The sequence below is a fragment of the Camelus dromedarius genome, chromosome 29, assembly GCF_036321535.1.
Source record: "Camelus dromedarius isolate mCamDro1 chromosome 29, mCamDro1.pat, whole genome shotgun sequence".
NCBI lineage: Eukaryota > Metazoa > Chordata > Mammalia > Artiodactyla > Camelidae > Camelus > Camelus dromedarius.
The window spans coordinates 26,778,338-26,795,380 of NC_087464.1; positions in this window are offsets into that span (position 1 = coordinate 26,778,338).

A 17,043-nucleotide genomic window follows, 5' to 3' on the forward strand; every position below is an offset into this window, starting at 1 on the left:
CAACCCCATCTCTGTCGCTGCCTGTCCTCCGCCTGTAGACCGAGTAACCAAGGGTCCCTCCGGCGCGGCCCCGAAGGGCTGGGCGGCTTCCGGGGTGACTGGAAGTCCAGTGGTGAAGGGGGGCTCGCTCCCTCTTGCTGGCTGGCTCCCTTGGAGGAGCCGGGTACGTCCCGCCCTCCTGAGCTCCTCCTACTCAGGGCTCAGTTCCTCTGGGCTGCGGCCGGCCGGGCCGACAAGGTCCCCGCACAGCTGGGACCTGGGACCCTGAAGACAGGCCACGTGAGAGCTCCTTCAGAGGAGACGCCCACCCCCTAGTGGGTGAGAGTGGGGCGTCTCCTCGTGCTGCGCGCAGGGAGCCTTGGTCGGTGCGAGCAGCCCCCAGCCTGCAAGAGGCGGGCCTGGCCCTTCCCACCAGGCCGGACCGAGGTCTCCGGTGAGAATTCCACTCGAGCGGCCGGGGAGGCCTCGCTGCGGAGGGGGCATCTGGGCTGAGGCTTGAATGATAAGGCCATGCCCTGGCAGCTTCCAGGACGGTGGTTCCAGGCAACGGGAGCAGCTACTGCAAAGGCCCCGGGGTAGGAGCCAGCGGGCCGGGTTCAAGGAGCCAAGGGAAGGCCCTGCAGCCAGAATACGGAGGCCACAGTGCATCAGAGGGAGGAACGGGACAGGGGAGGAGCTGGGCCGGCCCCGTGGGCCCCTGCATCCGGGGATGAAGAGTCTAGACTTCAAGTTCAACAACAGGCGGTTGAAGAGCTTGACTTGGGGAAGGGACATTTTGAGGTCATTCTGGGGGCGTGTGGAGAACGCATGGCCGGGCCGCAGGGCGGGGAACAGAAAGGCTGTTGGGAAGCGGCTGCGTTTGACCTGGGAAGACCTGACGGCTTGGGCCAGAGTGATGGGAAAGGAGGGGAGCCAACAGATTCAGGAGACACGTCAGAAGTGCAGCCAATAAGCCCCCGGGCGATGGGGAGGCTGTGGGGAGGGGCCGAAGGCGGGGATCAAGGACGGTTTTGTCTGGAGCAGTAGGGTTGGATTTGCTGGGATGCGGAAGGCCCAGGAGGTTTACAGGCAAGGCTTTTCGCTTGGCGTAGGCGCTCAGCGGGCCAGCTGCCGCCCCCTCGTCACTGTTGTCCTGGTGCCGGCTGCTCTGCCCAGGTCCCCTCCTCAGAGCCGATGTGCCGGTCCTCCAGCCGACCCGAAGCTCATGCCGTCCCTCCTCCGAACCTGCCTCAGACCACAGCAAGCTGCCCGCCCACCACACCCACGGCCGACAGCTGGCTGCCGTGCGGATACACCCCAGCCCTGCCACCTCAAGCGAAGGCCACTCCGAGCGGCCACCTCGGCCCAGAGCCTCCGTGGGCCGGGCAGGGGCCCCGGCGCGGCGGTACTGCCGGCCAGCCTCTCCCTGCCCGTCGGCCGCCTCGCGCGTGTGCCTCCTGTGAACTTCCTCCCCAGCTTGTCCGCACAACCCGTCCCGGGGTCTGCTTCCAGGAAACCTCCTCTGAGACGACAATTACCACCACCATTATCAGTGTTACTTGATCTTTCCTAGGATCCCATCCAACCTGGAAACTGCTGGGAAGAATTCTGAAAGGGCCTCTCAGACATGTCTAATCCTTCCTGCCTGAGACCCCCAGCTCCACCCTGGGTCACCTCCAACGCGCCGTCCCTGAGAAAGTGCTCGTGTCTCCTACGGCTTTGTCTGGAGAAGCGTGCTGGTAATAATTTAGACCCTGGCATCTACGCTGAGAAGGGGCAGGTACCCAGGGAGCTGAACGACGCACCAGGGACCGCAGAGGCCGCTTGATGAACACCCCAACAGCCCGGTCCCCAGGGAGGGTGGAGCCATGAGGACCAAGAGCTTCCTCTGTGTTCTGGGCAAACTGTCTCCATGTGCACTTCTGCAGCCACACAGACACTGTGTGAAAACCGTGATCTCCTCTGCGCGTGTGACTGTGTGTGTGTGTGTGTGATGCCCGAAAGCGGCAGAATGTGCCGTCTGCGGTCGCTGGACAGACGCAGGGCCGCCAGACATGACTCACAGGTCGTGCCCGGTACCAGGGCACCTGGCTGGGAGGACAGCGGGGGCTAGGATCCAACCCCTTACTTTTCGGCCCCGCTGGGCGCCCTTGCAGAGGGGCCTCTTCCTAGAAGTGCCCCTCCCTAGTTCTGCTCGCCGAGCCTCGAGCCCGGACGCAGGGCCAGTTCCACCCAGAGCCACTGGTTTTTTCTAATTTGCACAAAGACTCCAAATGAACAGAAACAAGGAGCCCTGGTCATTTTACTCTTGTCTCTCAGCTCCAAATCCATCCTTCTCTTCACGACTGAGTGGTGCTGGGGAAGGAACTCCGCAAACCACCCTCCCCTTTGCTCCCTGCTGGGCTCCCTCCCGCCGGCACTGGGAGCCCGCGGGAGGCAGGAGGAGAGACGAGGGCTCCGTCTGGCCCGTTTGCTTCCTACTCCTGGCAGCGTCCCAGCCGCACACTTGCACCCTGGTGACTTCTGTCCACCTCCTCCGTGTCACGCTCTCAGAACCAGGCAGAGCACCCACTCAGACACGTGGGCACCGGTCAGCCGGCGCCCCTCGCTCTGCAGTTTCTTCTCCAAGCTTCCGGGTTCTGACAGACCCATTCTCTCTTTGTTCCCCCACCCACCCTGCTTTTTCACGGTTACTGTCTCTGGGCGCCCCCGGGGACCACTTCCTGCGCTTCCAGTCCTCCGGCAGGTTTTGATCAATGCCCTACATTAAAATCTGTCTGTGAAAATAACTGTTCCCCGCTTGACCATTGTGCGTGGTGTAGGTGGCATAACTTCCACCCCTCCGAGCTTCTCACGGGCACAGCTTCCCATCCGGTTGTGGGCATTCGCTTATTCATTCAGCAAACTCGTGTGTCCCGTAACCCCTACACAGTGTGCACGTGGCGAAGGACTTCGGGTTCCACATCTATGCAGGGGCACCGTCCGCACCTTTGGGGGTGTGTATGGCACCTAACTGGGAGAGCGTGCAAAAACGCGGGTGCCTGGGATTCACCCTGGGAATCGGAGATACGAAGAGGGGAAGAGTGGTTTCCACATGGCCTGCTGAGTTTTTTAGAAACAAGCCATGTATTACGCTTGTATTTTGAAAACCTGATTAACGCTCACGGATTCAGTGCCATCTGAGTGCCAGGCAGAGGGGTCGCCCTGCAGATACACGGATGTCTTACCCTCAGCAATGCCCTCCCTGCTCAGCCCAGGCTGACACCACGCACCAGCAGGGCCCCGTTCTTTCCTTCATCTACAGATTCAGAGGAGCCTTCTTGGCAGATTAGCAGCTGACAGGAGAACCCCAGCCGCGGCAGCAGCCCTCAGACGGCGCGACTAGACGAGACTGAAAGAGTGGTGTACAGAGACACTAACGTGCAGCGTGTCCTGCCCAACGTCGTGTGCATGGAGTAGACAGCTAGAAGCAAGGAGCGTTCCGACAGGAAGGGACGGGACAGCTGGCAGGGGACACCTAAGCTGCACCCCTGCACACAACCCGGAAGCCTCCTCATGCTGTGACCCCACAGTGGGAGCAGAGCTGACCTCAGCCCCAGCCCTCGGGGTGGGGCTGGTTGTTCCAGACCAATCCCAAGGCAGGTGATCCTAAGCCCCTGACCTGGGGATCAGTTTGGGTGACTTAGACGTGAGCCAGTCAGCTGGAAGTCCTGGGCTTCTGTTTGACGACTGTTAGAAGTGGTGCCCTCTTTCCGAGCGTGATGGTCAAAATTTTGAATAACTTCTCCAAGTCAGGCTCTGACCCACTGGAACCAAAGTAGACCCAGTCCAGGTAAACTGGGATCCAAGCAACTGGTTTGGTGACCCTGCTCAGTGCCTTCGATGCCCTGCCCCTCTCCCTGGCTGTGAAGCACGTGACAGCAGTTGCTGCTGGCAACCCTTTTGTGACCATGAGGCAAGCCACCCTGAGGAGTAAAAGGATATCCAGAGGAGGGCTGGACGAAGAGCGCTAGTCAGACAGTGCCAAGCTCTGCGCCCCTTCATCGCTTGGTCCTACTTGTATGAGGTCTTGAGACCGTGTGAGGGATGGCTTTTCTGTTTGTTTAGCTGGTTGCTTGGTTTTCGCATCCTCTCGTCTGTCTGCTCACTTTCACACATGATTAAGCTGAGGCCCAGAGAAGGGAAGGGCCTCGTCCAAACTCTTACAGCACCAGGACCTCAGTCTTTTGTCCATCAGACCAGTGAGCTTCTAATAGACCATGAAACTTGTCATACCCCACCATTGGCAGCAGCAGGGACTCAGCAAATGTTTGTTGAATGAATGAATTACTGACTGTGAATGGGATCAGAGGGAAGTGCTGGCAGGGTCTCGGGATAAGGGCTTGGAGGGAGGGAGGGAGGAAGGGATGGGGAGACAGGCGGGACAATGAAAAGGAACACCCAAGCGTTTATTCTGTTTCAGTCCATGAACATATTTCAGCACAAAAGGCTTTATTAAACTCCAGGCTCTCTGTGGATAAATCTCACTTGCCACTATGTCCAGAAACAATAAATACCCAAAGCGCAGAAAGCTTTTTGAAGTTTATTATAAAACTAACTGAGAGGGCTCTGCAAAGATCTTGAGTGCCAAATCCAGTCAGGGACTGTGGCTGTGGGGAGGCGGGTTTCGGCGTCTCGGAACTGCATCCTGATTCTCCGCAGAACGAGAGGACTTGAAAGGCTGTCACAGGACAGGCAGAAAGCACAGCCATTCCAGCCTCTGAACTCACATCTGCTTAAGAGGCGCAAGGCCTGCGCCTGGTGGCGGAGGGGGGCAGGATGGACGGTCAGACGGCCCGGGGTCAAGGCTGCCCACCCCGTGGCCTTGTGGTATCAGGCAACTGCTTCCTCGAGCTCCTGCAGGGACCCTCAGAGGCGGACGAGAGGTGACTGTCAGCCGATCGGACGGGGAAGCCACTGGCTCTGCTGTCTGCCTCCCGCAGGTCCGTGGCCGTCAGGGAGCAGAGAGAGAGGCACCCACCTGCATTTTCCTCCTAAACAAGGCTGGCGGTGCTCCGGCGCTGCCCCCAGCCTTCCCCACAGCATGGCATCGGTGGTGCTGCTGCCGTCACCCACCGCTTTAGCTTCTGACTGTCCAGCAGGTGGAACAGCGCCTTCCCGCCCTGTTACTTTCACTTCCCTGCTCTCTGGTCCGGCGGAGCGTCTTCTCCACGCGTGCATGTTGGACAGCCATTCGCCAGTTGCTGTCCCGGGGCCCAGCCCCTTGGCTTCCCCACGGACCTGTAGCCCCTCCAGGCGGACCTGTCCAGCTGGAGTAAAGCAGAATTCTCCCCTCCATCGTTCTGCACTCTGTGCTTCTCTTCATCCATCCTCGTGCTTGGATGACCCAGCAGAGGGGACGCAGAGAGACGGGGAGCTGCGACCTCACGCAGGCACCGTGCACAGTGAGCTCAGACTTGAGAGCCTCAGAGAAGGTGCTCACAGACTCTCCTCTGAGCCAGAGGGTGCACAGAAGCATAAACTCTCGGAACCCACATGGAGGTCAGCCAGGTCCACTCAGGTCAGACCTGTGAGCAGGGCCAGGATGAGGAGGGGCAAGTGAGGCACACGGGTGCAAGGTTTCAGGAGGCGCTCCCTCTCTGGGACCTTCCTGCACCTGCACCGCCCGGGGGAGAACACATCCTGAAATTCTGCACTGGACGCCTTTGTTTGCCTCGCCTAGTCTCGCCCAGCCAGAGACAGGGATGGGGGGGCCCCAGCAGAAAGGACAGTCCCTCTGTCTAGGAGGGTCTGCGTGAGAAGGAAGTGCTGGCTGAGGCAGGAGCCCCCGGTCCCTCCTTTGTGGCTCTCTACCCAGTGTGTCTGCCCAGTCGTTCTCACTGAGCCTTCTCACTCTTCCTGACGTCCTGAGTCAGTCAGCAGGAAGCAGGAACCAGCGTAGCTATTTTAAACAGAAAGGGGCTTAACACTGGAATAAAAAAAAGGAAGGGCAGGGGAGCCCCAGACTCTTGCCTGAGCCTCCAGGAAGGCCTCCCTGACACTGCAGAGCTGACCCTCCAGGGGAGCTACTGCCCGTGGCCCAGCCAGGAAGGTGGAGAACCAGGAACGCAGCCCCACTGCTGCAGCCCAGGGATCCGGAGCCAAGGGGCGCAAAGCCATCACCACTGCCTTTCTCTGCCCCAGTAGAGCTGGAACTTGGGTGCTGAAACACTGCGGCATGTGAGCCAGCCCCACAGCTCCTGACCTTCTTTGCCCACAGAAATCAGCCAAAAGCAGTAGGAAGGTAGCCTCTGCTTCACTTCTGCTTCCACGTCTCAGCTTGATGGCATCTAATTGGCACAAGTAAATTCACTATCAGGACTCTAGCTGCAAGGGAGTCTGAGAGACACGGTTTTTATCTTTCTGAACTTTGGAGCACAGGGAGGCTCCCTAGAAGGAGGCAAAGAGGGAGGCTGAGGGCCAGTGGCTGACGCCCAGCTCACATCCCGTATGAAAAGCCCTGCAGAGACAAGCGAAGAGGAACGAGGGGCACTCAGCCTGACCGTTCGTTAAGGATCTGGTGCTCTGCCCAGGCTCGCCTGGGCGGGGACCCATGGGCGGGGACCCACCCACAGAGCTCTGCCTTCACCCGGCAGCTCACAGTGCTGCGCGAGGCCTGAGTGACCCTCCTGGACAGTCCGCTGAGCACCCGCAGCCCAGAGCAGCATGTGACTAAGTCACACCTCCCTCCCCAGCCCCAGACTCGGGAATCTTGAGAGCCTGGAGCTGTAAATATGTGGTCCAGCTCAGGAATGTGCCTCCCCGAATTTGCAGTCTTATTGCTGCAATTACCATTGGAATCTCCACTCCGTGAATATGCGTCTGTCCCAGAGTCCTTGCTTCCTTTTACCTGCGTGCTTTCGCAGCATCTCTGGCGCGGAGATCTGGAAATGTGTTGGCATCTGGTCTAATCGTTTGGTGGAGTGTGTGCGGTGTCCTGGCTGTCAGCTGGAGCTCCCCAGCCCCTTTAAAACCCAGATCAGCGTGGCTGCAACCACGGACCTTTGTCTCACAGTGTCCGTGGTCTCCGGGCCCCGCTCCCTGGCCCCCCGCTCCCCGCCGCTGTAGATGTGCCCGCGAGGCCCAGCCTCCTCCCCCGCCGCGCACACCAGCCAGCCCAAGCAGCGGCGGGACAGACGTCCTGGCGTGGTTCGGGGTGCACGGCAGGGCCAGCACCTCCGGGCCACATGCACGTTTTTCTTTCCTTTTTTTAAACTTAGAAAAACGGTAAAGCAGGACAGAGCCGCTCCGCGTCCTCAAAGCCCCTCCAACTCCATGTTCCCGCGGGCTCTGCCTCCCCACAAGGCATCCCAGCATCTCGCCATCTTACCTTCCGCTCTGTCTTACCCTCCTTTTCCACCACTTTTTGGTCTTCTTTCTATTTTTGTCCTCCTCCCTCATCTCAGGAGCAAGAGGTGAAATTTTTCCGTTTTCACCAGCAGGCCAGCTCGTTACTTGTGGGTTCAAAGTCTCTCTGTCTAGTCCAGTGGCTTCTCAAGGCAGCTTCTCAAAGACAGTGTCTATTGCACGCGGAACTTTGGTGCCAGCAGCTCGAGCAGTAAACGGTGCGCTTCATCACGTGGCGTGCACATCTACACACGTGTATAAGCGTTTCACACGTAGCTCTGAAGCCCCGGACCGCGTGGTCTCCGTGCAGAGACTCACTAGGCTCGCGCGCTCCTCTCCGGGGCAGCGCTGCAGGTGGGGTGCTGAAGTTCAAGTCTGACAAATCTGCCAGATGCCTTGCCCACCCACCCAGCCCCCTTCTCCCTCGCTTTGTTCTTTTTCACGACGGCAGCTCCCAGCCCAGGGGTGCCACACAACACACTAGATGCCAGTCAAGAGTTGTCAGTATGAGATGCCGGCGGGCCAGCTGAGCCCACTCCGTGCGTGTTCCCGGGGAGCCCCGAGGCTGCGTCTCCTGTGGGCCGGGGACCCGCCTCCCCCGGCTTACAACTCGTAGTCTCTCCTGGATGACTCGGTTGCGATGAGGGTGTTAAATGAGTCAAGCCGATGTGTGTCAACACTGCTCTAAAGAAAGGTGCCAGGGCGCCCCGTGCCAACACGCACCACCCTGCGCTCCTGGCCTCAGAGGCACGTGGATGCCAGGGTCTCCCGACCTCGGCAACGCTGGTGCTTGAGCAGATAGTTTGGGCTGGTTCTGTGTGTTTTAGGATATTTAGAAGCATTCCTGGCCTCTTCGCACTCCGTGCCACCAGCTCTCCCCACCCCCAACCAGGGGCAACCGGAAATACCTCCAGACGTGTCAAACATCCCCTGGGAAGCAGAACCAGCCCCGAGTTGAGAACCAGTGCTCTGTGTCCACAGAGACACATGCTGTGCACACCGAAATGTATATACACATGCGAACACTTCAATGTTTACACGTCCTTATTTTAAGTTGGCATCTGGTATAAACTTTTCATTCAATCAGCATATGCACAAAACAGAAATGTGACATATTTTCTCCCTTTTCTCTTAAAAATTAATGTCATCTGTGGTAATAGTGACATTTGTGGTAATTAAATAAATGCAGTCATCCCATAGCTTTCTGTAAAGTTGGCGTTCAACGTAACCAGCAGTGAGACGGCCTTTGGCACCTCGATTTACTTTTCATGGTCCTTCCAACCACGACTCCCGACTCCCTGAGCTCTGAGAACCCAGACGGACAGATCCAGGGCCCAATACATTCTACATGGTGTCGTCTCTCTGCCGCCACGACACCCCAGAGACCCCGCTGCAAACCGAGTCCCAGGGGACAGAAGACACGCTGAGGCCCAGTAAGTCCCCAGTTATGCAGGATTGCTTCCAGATCAGCCCAGACACAGCCTGCTCACCAGGAGAGGTTAGGCCCTGGTGAGACACAAACACTGTCCTATAGCTGAGGGGAGTGAGGCCCACAACGCTTACAGCTTCTCCAAACTCTGCAGCCGTTCGGTGGCAGGACTGGGACTGGAAGCTGGGTGCCCTGACTCCAGAGGGCCCTTGCTGGTCCCCTGCACGAGCCCCAGAAGGCCTCAGCAGCTGGGGCTGTCCCTCCTGCCACGGCGGGATGTGTGCACCTCCCCCGCCCCGATGCATTTCATCCAAGGTGCCTTGACCTCAACAAAGATCAGGAGTGCGAAATGCAAAGAGAGAAGATAGATTCAAAGTAGATTTTTGATACTTACAGACAAGTCCTTGAAAGCTAAGGCGTCTGATTGGCAGGAACTGTTTTTTTAAGTTCTCAATGCCTAATTTTTAGCATCAACAGCAAAACTCTGAAGGAATCGGGCATGATGTGTAGACTGGGAAAGGGTAGATGGAAGCCAGACCCCCTGCTGTTAGAGATGAGCTGTGGGTCAGCAGGTGGGCGGGGTGGGCCGGGGGTGGGGGGGAGGCAGAGGTGGGAGCAGGAGAGGGCACTGCTGATGCCCAAGGCTGGGGAAGGAGCCGCGTGCCTGAGGCCTCTTGAGGGTCAAGTCTCAGTGGGGGAGGAAGTCACAAAACCTTGGAGAGGTTCACCCGTCCCAAGGAGAAGCGTGGGCATACGATCCTCAGAGCCCTGCTCCACCCAGCCCGATGCAGAGCAGAGACGGGTGTTCCCGTGCCTGTAAAGAGAACAGGGGCTACCCAAGGGGCACAGCCTCCCAGGGGACTCCCGCTGACAGGAGAGCATGTCCTGTGGGGTCAGAGGAGGATGCAGTTACGTCCCAGCTCATGACAACAAGGAAAGGGGCAACTGCCAAAGCCTAGACCGGATGGCAGATCCCAGCAGACACCAGTGGGGACAGATGCTGCCAAGGGTGCCTCAGTGGAGCAAGGATGCAGGGACGGATGCCAGTGGGGAGGGAGAACGTGTCCAGCAAACATCCAGAGGTGGGATCTGATGGGACCAGCCCACGTCACCTGCCCAGGACCCCTGCACCGATCCTTGTGGCCGGACGGGAGCTCATTCTGCCTGGACGAGGCTGGGGCTGGACGCTCCACTCAGAAAGCTGAGGCTGAGTCTCAACGAGACCTCGTAGCCCAGAGTGGGGAAGGGTAGGACCCTGCATAAGACTGGGGCTGTTACTGGAGAGGGGAATGAATTCATGGGGAGATGGACAAGTGCCCATGAGAGAAGGTGTCTGATAAGGGTCTCAGAGGGGATGCAGACATTGTGTTCGCTTGGCAAGCCTGCCTTCTCATGGTCCTCGGGCCCACGTGATCCCTAGCCAGCAGGGCGGTATCTCTGTCTCCCTGTAATGCGGAGACAGTGGAGAAAAATAGCCACCTGCCAGGCTGGCCCACTTGAGAAGCTACTCCCTTGGAGGGCTGACTCCTCCCGCAGGGCAAGCCGACCGGAGGGGCCATGCTCTGGGTGTGGGGTTGGTGCCAGCCTGCCGGGCCTTCGCCTGGACTGCAGACCTGCTTCGGTCAGTGCTGAAGCTGCCGTGCTCTGACCTTTGGGAAGCCAGCTCTGTGACCCCGGGAGGAAAGGAAAAAGGCAGTGGGGTGGGGCCCACACCCCTCTCCTGAGATTGCGTGGCTCACTGCTCACGCAGCCAGTGTCCTCGTCACTGAGGCTCAGGCAGATGAGCAAAGCTGCCCAAGGACCCGCCACTGGTGCCAGAACCAGGATCTGAAGCCATAGCTACGCAGTTCTCTTTCCACAGCCGTACTGCCTGGGTCTGGCCCCTGAATCTCAACCCCGCGCAGTTTTATGGGACACGTGGAGGCGCCCCTCACCACACAGCAGACACACACGGATGAGGAAGTGGAAGCTCTGGCGGGCTCCGCACGTCACACGGCGGAGGAGCCGAGCCGGGTGGTCCCAGGAGAACCCAGAGCTTCTGGCTCATAGTCCAGCACTCCGGGCCCTGAGTCCTAAGTGGGCCGACCAGCCAGGGCGCCAGGTGAAAGCAGACTGGAGGCCACGAGCCAGGTGCTGGCATTTCTGCGCCCCCATCTCAGTGCCTGGGCCCCAGGCTTACGCGTGGAAGTCTGCGCGAGCATCCTCCTGGAAGGGCGGCCTGGGTCCACACCCTCACCGCCCGAAGCGTGGTCGTGGGTCAGCACCCCGAGCGCCACCTGGGCCCTTTAAGGAACGCAGCATCTCAGGTCCTTCCCAGACCAGAGTCTTCACTTCGACAAGGTGCTTATTTAAGTTTGAGAAGAGCTGGTCTGTGCGTCTTCCGAGTGCTGGCACTCCTTCCGGCCTCAGTGGTCTCCCGTCCACAGGCCGTTCCTGCGTTTTGCCGCTGCCATAAATGCCCTCATTGCTGCCCTGATGGGGTTACACACGGGGCTCCCCAGACACACCGGCCCTCGTGTAGCTGGAGGTGCTTCCGGCTCTGGGTTTCCCAGGAGGTGAGTTAGGGAAGACACGGTCCTTCCATGTCATCCATAGTCAGAGAGGGAGGTTCAGAGTTCCTGCCTCTGTCCCTCCCTCACCTCCGGCACATGACGCCCATCCGCCTTGCCCCTTAAGTACTGTGTGTACACACACCCACGGGTGAACCCGTCGGGCTGGGGCTCTGTGTCTCCGGGACCCGGCCTCGGCAAGCTTCGGAAACGCCGCCCTCCCGGGTCAGAGGAGGCCACTGAGGTTCTTCTCCTCCAGGGCAATTTCATCGTGTTTTAAATAGACGTCAGCCCCCATTTTCCGATAAATGGTCAAATACTGGTTTCTCTTCTATTTCTTCCTTCTCGACTGAGTTTCTAACAACTGGTGTACGCATGTTACAGAGAATAGCGGGTATGGGTCACGGGAAAGCTTGGTGAAAAATAAGAAGGAAAATAGAAAAGCTTTCGTCTTCTGTTTAGCACAAAATTCTAGCAGGAGGAACAGTGTCTAATTGCTCAGCCGGGGGTGTGCCGCCCCCAGCACGAGCCCCGGGAAGGTGGGCGGAGGTGTGCTGGCAGTACGCGGTGCGGCGTGGGCCCGCTGGACCGCGGTGCTGTCACCAAAGAAGTAACATTAAAAATAAAACAAGATAAAGTACCGGGGCCCCCTCGTTGTTTTTTGTAAATTTTTTGTTGATGGGATTTAACACGCAATACTGCTGACCCAGCTGAAATCTTCAGAACTTGGAGTCTGCGCACATCCTCATGCGCCATGTTTTTGACTTGCAAATGCCTCCAAGAATAGTTGCAGTGTCCTTATTAAGCCCGGCTTGCGATGCAGCCGCGCTCTGCGCTGTCTGCCCGGCACTGTATAATTCATGGACTTGCCTTATAAAGTCAGGGAGGGATCGAAACCGTGACCGGCCCGTGAACCCACGCTGACACGTCCATTATTTTAAAAGGAACGGAGAGGAAGCTGGAGCCTGACCCCTCGCCCAGCCCCGTCCATCCCACAGAGATGCCAGGTCCACCGTCCTCTAGCCAGGCCCCAGGCCCATCCGTCCTCACCGATTCTGGGGCCGCCAGATTCAGGGACAGAGGCTTATTCCTGTCTTAGTCCCATCCCACGCCGAGCCATGACCAGCCATCTCTGGTGACTACAGGGCAGCTCAGGAACAGCCTTGGCGGCTATGGTACCGGGGGCTGAGCTTCAGGCATTTTCACAGTAAATGGCAAACCCAGTTGTGGTCGTCATCACCGTGGTCACCGCATGTGGGCCCTTCCAGCCTGCAGTCACCCCTTTAAGCCACACAGCAAAGTAGGAATTATTACCCCATTTTACGGAGGAAGAAACTGTGGCCCAGAGGCTGGCCTAAAGCTGCACAGAGAATCACAAAACAGGCCTGGGTTCAAGCAGAGGTCTGTCGGGCTCCAAAGCCCGTGTCCTCAGTCAGTGGTCCCCGGAGAGGGTGCCTAAGCCCAGGGCTGGACACTGGTGGGTGGGAAGCAGCAGCATGAGGACAAAACAGGAAAGTCATTCACATTTTACAGCTGCATCTCAACACCCGTATTTATGCATTTTCGTTGTATGCATAACACGTGATTACAGTCGAACATACACAGTGAATGAAATTCACGCCTGCTGGTGGCTGTGCGATCTTTTTCTTCTCGACAGTGAGGCAGGGGGTGACAAGTTTAGGGACCCCTGCTCTTGGCTCTTCCCTGTCCTGACCCCTCCCTGCCCAGGGCCTCCAAAACGGAGCTCCAGGCAGCCGTGTCCCAGCCTCTCCTCAGGACCCCGACTCGGACCCTCCTCCGAGGCCCCTTTAGCTGCACATGCAGCGTCCCCAGCCTGCCCAGCCCACCTGGCGAATGAAGAAGCTGATGGAAATGAAGCGGAAGCCACTTGTCATTCACGCCGTGATCTCCGGCCACGGCGCCTCTTCTGCTGGCAGGAAGGGCTTGATTCAAGGGGTCCTACGCCCTCTGTGGGGCAGTCCTGAGTTGGGAGCCTGAGGCCCATCCCCAGGAGGAAATATGCCTCCTTGTGCCCCGTTTCCTAAGCCTGACCCGACTGCAGGCCAGGCAGACACCCCCGCAGCTGCCCCACAGCTGCGTCACCTCAACTGGGACGCTGCCCCTCCCGGGTCCCCCATGTGAGGAGCGGCTGGGGTCCTGTGGACTCTCCAGGGGACCTAAGGAGCTGGCGGCACGGACACCCTGGGAAAGTCAGACGAACTTCCTTAGTGACCCTCCTGGCCCCCCTCACAGTCCTGTCACCGTTTACCCAGTCTGGCGGGTGGCGGGCGCTCCCGCTCCTTGAGAGGATACTCACCGAGCCCCTTCAGTGCTAGGCACCGGGTCCCAAGTCCCTCCCGGAACCAGGGTCTACTCCTTACCCTCCTTTTCTTTTTCTAACCTTCAAAATACGTGCATTAACACAAGGAGAAGGAAGCACTCCGGGTGGGCTTCCTGGAGGAGCTGGGGCCTGTGGCCTCTGGTCTCAGCAGAGGTGAAGGCACACTTGTTTTAAGCTTCAGTCCCCGACCTATGAAACAGCGAGAACCACAACTACTCTGTACACAACCACGCACACGAAGGCTACCAGCAGACTGCTGTGGGAGAGAATCGGGGTCTGGGTTCCGGGCAGAGCTCTGCCACCGTGGTGTGACCCTGGGCAGGTCACGTTTCCTCTCTAAGACTTGGTTTTTTCATCTGTAAAACGGAAATCTTAAGGTGCTGGGTGAGGCACGTGGGCTGTCTGGGATTCCTGCCTCCTCTGGGGTTGAGCGGCCTGGTTGCAGCTCTCCAAGGTTCCCTCTGGAGTTTGAAGCTCCCTGATCCACTCGGGTCCTAAGCTGGGGCCTAGCCTGTCCCAGTGTCCCCCCCACCCGACGTGCCAGCCAGGGCCCACACGCAGGGGGAGCAGTGTGTGTGTCCAGGGTGGGAAAGGACACGCTCCGGGCCGTGTCCCCTTCCCAGATGGACTTTGAGAGAAGCAAGTGGAGGGACAGAGAGCAAAGAGAAAGCAATCTGCCTCGAGGAAGATGCCAAGACAGAAGTCAAGGTCTCCCAGCCGGCTGATGGCCAGGCAGTCCTGACACCTGCACCTCAGAGCACTTCCTGCCTGGGCTGGGGGCAGGGCGGGCCAGGGTGTTGGTGGAGACCAGCCCCAGCCAGGACAGGAAGCGCCAACCACACAGCTGGTCACACAGAAGGGTGAGGAGGTCTGTTTCTGACCAGGGTTCAGGAACCAGTGCCAGGTGACAAAAACCAGGCGGGGAACCACAAGTCGGCCCTGGGCTCCCGGGCCCGGAAAGTCTCCCCTCCCTTCTTTTCCCACTTCCTGGGGTGCCTAACTCTCAGCAACGCACCCACATCCATGTCCTCACTCAGGGGCCAGCTGAATCCCACCCTTCCGAGACAGACTGGGCTCTGTGACTCACACTCCTTTAACGGGGCTTTCGGGGGCGGGGGGTTGCCAGGGTTCAGGGCTTGGAGCCTCCTGCCACCCTGGAGGGCTCCTCAGAGGAGGGGGTCTGGGGAGTTGAGGCAAAACTTTCCAGGTCTCTAGAATGAAGCTCCATTTTGCAGGGAGCTTCCTCCAGCACCCCTCCCGGCCATCCCTTCCAGGATGACCTCTGTCCGGAGGAGGGAAAAGGCCACAGAGGCGAGTCGAGGAGGACTGGGCAGGAAGCAGCTGGGCCGGGAGGAAATAGACGGGGCGGGGGCGGGCAGAGCCCCTGACGGGCATGCACCCCAGCCTGACCCCGCCTGTCTCTCTCCCTCCCCTTCCCTTCCCTCCCCCCAACAACAGACATCAGCAGAGCACCTACTACGTGCCGCCTGTCAGAGTCACTGTGTACACAGTGGGGGCCGTGAGGCAGGCGTGGCTGTCTGGAGCTATAGCTCCACACCCCGCTGCCCGCTCTCCTGCTGGGGCCCATGGAGGGGAAGAGCAGGAAGGGCCCCTTGGCCTACGAGCCTGACCACCACCCCTCTACACAGACACGGCCACTTCCCACCCGGGTAGGAGCTTACTTTACTCAAGGGCACCCCCTCGGGGCCACGCCTCCTGCCTCGCAGGGCTGGGAGGGCCCTGGCCGGCACGCGGACTCCATCCAGCGGATGTCCCTGGGGCTCTGCTGCGCACCCAGCACTGTGTCAGCCTGCGGGGGCCAACCTGGAGCCGGGGTGGGGGGGGCATGCACACACACACTGCTGACTCACTCCGCTGGCTGGTGTCTGGGGCTGGGGAGGGCGTGGAGAGGGAAGCCCAGACACCCCTGCCCAAGGATGCCGCAGCCAGACCTGAGGAATGCCCAGCCACCTTTCACGCTGCGGAGGGCACCAGGCATCGGAGACCCAGCGTGCCATTTGCTCACTTCCCACCCCGCCACACCTGCGTGGTGACATGCACCCAGGAGCTGACGGAGCTGATGGCGTGGCTGCTGGCCTCTGCTTCTGCTCATTGGCTCCCGAGTAGAGAGTGTGCAAGAGGAGGGTCTGGGGCGCGAGACACTTGTCTGAGCTGCTGGGCTGTCGCTAGCCCACCCTCTGCCCCTGCCGGGCTCCCTCCCACCTCTGGCCTCCTGCCCACCCGCCCCCGCCCCCCAGCACTCTCACACCTGCGCCATCCTGGGCTCCAGTCATTCAGGGACCAAAGGAGTAGAATGCTACAGCAGAACTCCAGGACAGCCGGGAAGGAGGGGGAGTGGGGTTCAGGACAGAGCGAGTCCTGCGGGGCCGCCCCTCACATGGCAGCCCAAGGGCACTGACAGGGCCAACAGTGAGCATCCCAGGCTGGGCCCAGAGAGGTGCAGCACCTCGTCCACAGTCACACAGCAAGAAGCTGCAGCCCTTGGTCTGGAGCACAGGTCTCCACTCTCACCTCTGACTCCAGCCACCCTTCCTGGTGTGGCCCCCCTGCTGGTTTCAGCCCCCATTGGATGTCCAGGCCCAGTGCTCCTACGGCTCAGAGAGAGCGCCTGCTGCCAGGGGGAGGTGCAGAAGGGAGGAGGGAAAAGCAGACAGTGCCAGCTGATTCAAATTTCTAAATGTCATGTTATTCCAGGCGCAGCCTCTCTTTGCCACCACCTTCATCCACCCCCCGCTTGCCATCTTGAGGACCTGCTGCCGAGCAGCTGGCGGGGGGGGGGCATGAGACCAGGGTCTGGGGGCTGGGTTTCTGCCCTGCCCCCTGAATGAGTGGCGGGCTATGTGCTGTGCCAGGAGCCAGGAGACCTGGGTCCTAGCCTTGGCTCTGGACTGGTGGCCGTGGGTCACTGAGCCTGGACATCCTCCGCACACCTCCCTGTTAGCTGGGGACGGGTGTGACTCCCGAGACCGGCTGCATATCAGTATCACCTCAGAACAAAGCAAACAGAGTCTTAGGCTGCTCTCCGAGAGATTCTGATTCAGTAAGACGGAGTCTGGGTGCCTGTGGTTTGAAAGCCGCCCCCCAGCCCCACCTAACCTCATGCTGCAACCAGCCTGCTGATGGGTGTTCGGCTACGTGGTTTCATTCAGATTCTAATTCTTCATCAGCACTCACTCACCTCCTCCAGAGGGCCCTCCTTGATTTACGCACCCCTCCTGCCCCCTCTAGTCCTCATCACTCCAGGCACTGCCCTCTGCTCTGCTTCCGAAAGGCATTCGGTCATTCGCGCGTGTGTGCGCACGTGTTTCCTACGTGAGTTCAGCCAAGTCAGCCTCCCA